This window comes from Cupressus sempervirens, chromosome 4 (assembly GCF_028749045.1).
Source record: "Cupressus sempervirens isolate cs-2001-9-10 chromosome 4, ASM2874904v1, whole genome shotgun sequence".
Taxonomy (NCBI): domain Eukaryota; kingdom Viridiplantae; phylum Streptophyta; class Pinopsida; order Cupressales; family Cupressaceae; genus Cupressus; species Cupressus sempervirens.
This window is the reverse complement of record NC_143121.1, coordinates 410,694,550-410,700,924: the sequence shown is the minus strand read 5'-3', so window position 1 is coordinate 410,700,924 and position 6,375 is coordinate 410,694,550.

Below are 6,375 nucleotides of genomic sequence, written 5' to 3'. Positions count from 1 at the left end.
AAAGATTGTAATGAATTAGGGAGCAATGAGTGGGCACATGGGAGGTAGGTGCAGTAACACAAGAACTTTTAGGATTTGCAGCAGTAGCCGTAAGCCTTGTGGTAGTTGCAGCAACAATAATGAGATAGGATTACATGAGAAGGTAATGTTGATCATGACTATAATGTCGTATCCAATGACCCTAGTGTTGTCCCTTTGCAAGTATGAGCATGTACTTCATATAACAAATTATGTCTTGATGAATTTAGGATTGTTATCTCTCATGATGTAAAGGTGTTGCCACTTGGTGGAAGGATGCAAGTAATGATCATTTGATAGTTGACGATTCTGGCCTCCGACTCTTCGATGACTTTTTTATGCTGATGATGTCTCCCCTAGGGTGCTCCTACTGCTTCATCTCTTACTATTGATATAATCCCCTCTAACACCATGGAGCCCTCTCCAATTGTTGTTGCTCCTGTTCTGCACCATCTTATGGCTGTTGAAGTTCATAGTTGTCAACACTCTATTCTTGTTGCTGGCATTGATTCTCTCTTTATGGGTATTGCTATTGTGCTTTTTGTTAATGTAACACCTAGAAATAGACATAAACAACAATAAGGAAGAGCAAAATAGATACAAGACACACACAAGATTATCTTGGGAAAACCCTTCCATGTAGGGAAAAATCCAACCACAACAAAATATCATTTTTATTGATCAAGAAAATGTTTGAGTGGACAATGCTTTTTTCTTGATACAACATATATAAAGAATAGAGAGATTCTTCATTACACCATTGAAGGTCTATTCAACTTCCAAATATAAAACTCTATTTTGATATGCATGCCTCTACGCATGATGCATGTTTCTATATTTATTATTATCACAAATGTCTTCTTCAATTGAAGATGATTATAATGGTTATAATGATCCATAATCAAAGAGATCTTTATCACATCTACAATCTTCAATACTCCTTGTTAGCAAGAGAGAGCTTTAGTAGTCATATAGCTGCAACTCGAAAATGTCAATGAAAAATTCTCATCATATTATGAAAAAGCATGTTGTCTTAGCCCAACATAATTTCCCCATGCCTTAGCATAGAGGATGGATCCAAGGGTTTTCACCTCAAATGTACTAGAGAAGAATGCATTATCAATTGAGATTCTCGCTTAACAAAGACTCACTCATTAATAAATTTACCAGTTATGGATTCTTTCAACATGACAATAAGGAACAAGTTACTTATTAATATTCATGGAATCACTCAACATGAAAGGCTTGCAAGGATCATAGCCAACTTACATCACAGATTCTCATAACTTGATATTGTCATGGAATCTCTCAACATGGCAAGCCTACAAGGATCACAACTAGCTTACATCACAAACTCTCTCAATGTGATGCCATGAAATCTCTCAACATGACATCCAACTCCTATCATAGAATCTCTCAACGTGATGGCACATGTGGACTCTCTACATGATGTTCACCATGATTTCCCTCATAAGTAAGAGTTTTCATAGTTGTCTTTATAACTTTATTAGTTTCACATGAGTAAGAACTCATAATCAACAAGAAGAAATAATCACAATTGAAAAAACTTTGTTCACCGCAATAAGATATCTGATGTAACCTCCCTCTGAAGCTGAAACATCTTCCTTTGAATATGTATCATCAATGCAACATCCTCATTTCATTGCTTCTTGTTGCATTTCACAACCAAGAGAAAAGATGAATTAATCTATCATAAAAGATACATATAGAGATAAACATTGAAAAAGAAAATGCTATTTTCAGTTATATAGAATACTTATATTTCACATAGACTTCCGTGTATAAATAAATTGCATGAAGAAACCATGCATCTCATAGATATGTTTCTTTATAAATCTAACCGCAAGCATGACACCAAATCATCAGAAGTATTATGCAAGGCACATTGTCCATGCTGAATGGACAAGCACAATCACAATAGCTAGGCTAGCGATCACAACATGTGCATCTTTTGCGAGAATTTTCCCAAAAGTATATCTTGATTGATATATTGAATGTACAAAGACAAGTAAAAGCCAACCAACAATCCACCAAAATCAATTAAGATTTACTTTTTGCCTTCGCCTTATGGGAGCGAAGGGCCATATCAAAAGTAGATTGAGGAGATTTAGATTGTTTGCCGCTCTTATGACCAAGACAAGTAGAAGCCCAAGCTTTAAAAGGAACAAAGGTAGGACACATAGTAGTCAAAGGAACAAAACTAGCAACAATCGCAAGGGGAAAACCATTTGTAGTTTCATCTGATTACCATTAGGCCCATTCACCCCATCAACTGCCAAACCCTCAGAAGAACCAACAATAGTAGTGCCAACTGAACTACCATTATGTTGAATTGTATAAAAAATAGAAGAACCCATGGTACATGAATGATTTGATGAAACTACATGGGAAAAACTTTTCTTCCTAAAATAGTAATGCTTAGAAGAAGCACCTTTCAACGAAGAGGCAATTCTTTTCTTTTTCTCTAATTGACATTGCGCATAGACAAGCCCACTTTTGAGACATCTTCGACATTAGAAGGGGATACCTTCATAGTCAATTTGCTATATCTAGGAACCTGTGGGAGTTTCAATCAAAATTCCCATAAGGAGCCCTTGCGAAACATCCATATCAACTGAAATCCTAGCATAATTAGAATAAAAAATATCATAAGAAATTTTATCCAACATCAAGAAATTTCCCAAAGTTTCACCATCTTCTTTTAACGAGGAGTCAACTCATAGTAGAAGAGGAAGATAGGGGAGCCTAACCCAAATGGAAAACTTATTGAACTTCTTAGAGGAGGGGTTAAAATCTATGTGCTAGGGTTTAACCATCAATAAAAACATATAATCTTAGGTGAAGAAGTGATCTCATAAAATCTTAGATCTATCTTTGACATGATTAAATTTAACAATGAAATAACCTTTTGACATAAGAGAGGCTCCCAGTTTGGGAAATCCAAGCATGCAACTATTGAAGGCTAGGCTACAATCCCCAAATTCGACAAATTAGTCCATGAGACAAAATCATAGAAGTATTTTTGAGAATCTCCCTCGTAACATCAGATAACCCCAAGGCAAGGGATTTACATACAAGAATACAAGTCTTTTTTTTTCAAATCAAAAGCAATGCCCACACCCTCAATTGGAGACAAAACCTTGAGAATAGATTCTAGAGAAGCATTGAAACGAGCAAAGGCTTCCAAAGATTGAGAACCTATAGGTAACGAAGGGGAACCTGCTGGGGCAACAATCACTTGCAGGGCATAAGTACTCCTATTTGTAGCAAACAATGCATCACAACGAACTAGCATGGGGGCTAAATAAGATTGAGAACATGAGGAAGAGGCATAACGTATAGGATCCAATGCCACCAAAGGAAAAAAATTGGGAGGCTTCGTATGCCTGATAGGGGAAACCCTAGTGGAGACCACACATTCAGGAGCAAGAGAAAGAGTGATCCTAATCTTTTTGTTTCTTCAAAGATGTTATTGTTCAGAGAGGCTACATATTTTATCAGAAGTAAAATGGCTTCCTTCAAATATTGATTTCGCTTAGCCAAAGTCTTTGTATGTCTTCTTTCATTGAATGTTCAAGTTATAATTGTATCATTTTCCCGTAGTTTCATATAGTGTTCACATTGTGTCTTATTATCATGCAGGTTGTGATATGAGGTGGCATCATTTGTTGAGGTAGCATCTTGTTTCTTCATTTATGAATGTCGTTATGTGTATATCGGGTGACTATGCGTGTCATTGTTGGTGTCTTTTCAGTTTACATAAGATAATAATATTAATATTTATGTCCAACAAAAGACCATAACGAGGGTCTATGGGACTAGAAGCTTACAAAAAGAAAATAGCAGACGAACAGAGCACCAAATGATGTCCACAAAAGAACAAGTATAACAAAAGAAGAAGAAAGCATAAGACATCATGGAAAAGATTAGGTATCCATCCTTGTAGGGAAAAAGTCCAACATCGACTAATCAATGCAGCTACTAGAGGCACTATGATGAAGCTAAGTGCTACGAGAGGAGTGTCGCTAGCAAAGAGGTTCCCTGCGGGGTCTCACAGATCTGGAATGACCCATATTAAGGAAACTACATAGATGCTTCACACCTTGAACTAGAGTTAAGGGCGAGAAGAAGGTCATATAAGCTGTGTCTCGGCCTGACTCCTAGAAGATGAAAGCTATAAAGTATGATCATGAAGCTGCAAGGACTCAGGGAGATAGAGTGCAATGCAACGTTGATTAGTGTACTTGAAAAAATCTGAGAGGGCTCTGCAATCTCTAAACAGACAGTAAAATCTCCCTCTAATCTTATAGTATATGGGGCATTTGAAAAGAAAATGAGTCTTAGACTCTGCCTTAGCTAAGGTACAAAGCGTGCACACTCGATCCTCTCTAGCAATATGGTGATCGACCTGGATTTGGAGTCAGTGTGAGCCCACTCTAAAGGAGCCAAGGGAGATATGCAGGGTGTGTATCCAATATACATGTAAGTACTCAGGGTGAACAATAATCCCATCCCGAATATCTAAGAAGTGCTTGGTGGAGAAAGCCATCCTTAGATGTAGTTCCCCTAGAGGATCCACCCAAGTCCGTATGACATATTGCCTGTAAATGTCAACTCTGACATGCTTATTCAACTCCTGCCGAGAGGGAAGTAGATGAGTAGGAGTGTCTAATGAGAACTAGAATGGAGGGAGATGGTTGATGTCGATCCCAATTGAACTCAGTAGGATAGTAGTTTGAGCATACCAACAACGGGCTCTAGTGGCTAGATTGGAGTCCGTAATAGCAACTGAGGAGCAGTAGGCTAAGTAAGGGTATCTGTGTTGGCCTTTAGCCGAGTTTGCAAAATCACAACGATGTTGGAGAAACCAGATCATGTCAAAAATGGCTGCAAGCTTGAATGGGTGAGCTCCAAACTTAGCCAAAATAATATTGTGGGAGGTAGATTTGTGACATCTAATAATCCAATAGAGGAGCAAAGTCTAGGTATGCTCAATCATGGCCCAATCCGAGTCTAAAAAGGAAGGACCCCAAACCACCGCACCATAAGCATTGTGGGTCTTACTATGGAATCCAGGAGGGACAGCTGAGATGATGTGTCCTGAAAGTAGTGTTTGAAGCACTGCCTCTCGAGCATGGCAAGGGAACCCAACCCTTTACTGATTTGGGGCTGAATGATTGATCTCAAGATGAAATGAAATCCAAAAAACTTAACCCCAAGGTATGTGTAAGATGATGTAATCTCAATTCCTGACCTTGGAAGTGAAAATGGAGATGTGAGGTCTTCAAATTGTTGAAGACCATAGCACGAGTCTTCTCCAGGTTCACGACCAACTATCTCATGTCATAAAAAGATGCAAGTCTATCCAAAATCCTTTGAAGACCCTCAGGAGAAGAAGCAAGAAGAACCACATCATCAGCAAAGAGAAGAATGGAGATCAATACCTAGTGTAGATGACAACCATCACCTAGAAGTGAGGAGTCACTAAGAAAAACCTCGAGCTCATCAATATAGATCTCGAACAAGGTGGGCGAGAGAGGGCAACCTTGCTTCACCCCAATGGTGCTCTGGATAGGGTCAGAGAGGCCCTTTGTGGTCCTAAGTCTACCAATCACTGTCTCATATAACCTCATGATAGCTGTCAATAAGATCTCATAAATAGCAATATCTCTCAGTCTTTGAAAAAGGGCCACTCTAGGGATGGAATCAAAGGCCTTACAAAAATCCACAAAACAGTAGTAGACTTTCTTCAAATGATACTGAGCCTCCTCAATAATAGCTTGTAGTGTAAAGATGCGATCCATGGTTTGCTAGTCTGCCCTGAGTCCAGCTTGACCCTTAGCCCTGCAATTCCTCCCGTCGAGCTCATTGGATAAAATAGTATTCAATGTTCTAGCATAAAGTTTGGCAAATGTATGCCCAATCATGATGGTCCTATAGTTTCTGGGATCAGAGGTCAACTCAGGCTTATGTATCGGGTGAATAATGTGTCTCGACCAAGAGTTTGGAAAACCAAAACAAACCACTCTATTAAAGATTGTAGATAGATAAGGACCTAGGATCGTGGTGTCAAGCTTGAAGAACTTAGCTTGAAAATCCTCCTTATCAGCTGCCCTGCTACATCTCATAAGTTCGATGGCCTCGTAAATGCTGGAGGTGAAGAATATGTGACAATGGGGGAGTGGGCTAGGAAGGGGAGCGAGTTGACCTAGGATATCATATGACGTAGAGACATGAGAGGCAAGGAGGTGAAGGTCGGGGGTGGATTGGGGTTGGCTATGTCGGGGGAACATGATGCACCAAAAAAACTTGGGATACTGATTAAGCATGTCACGG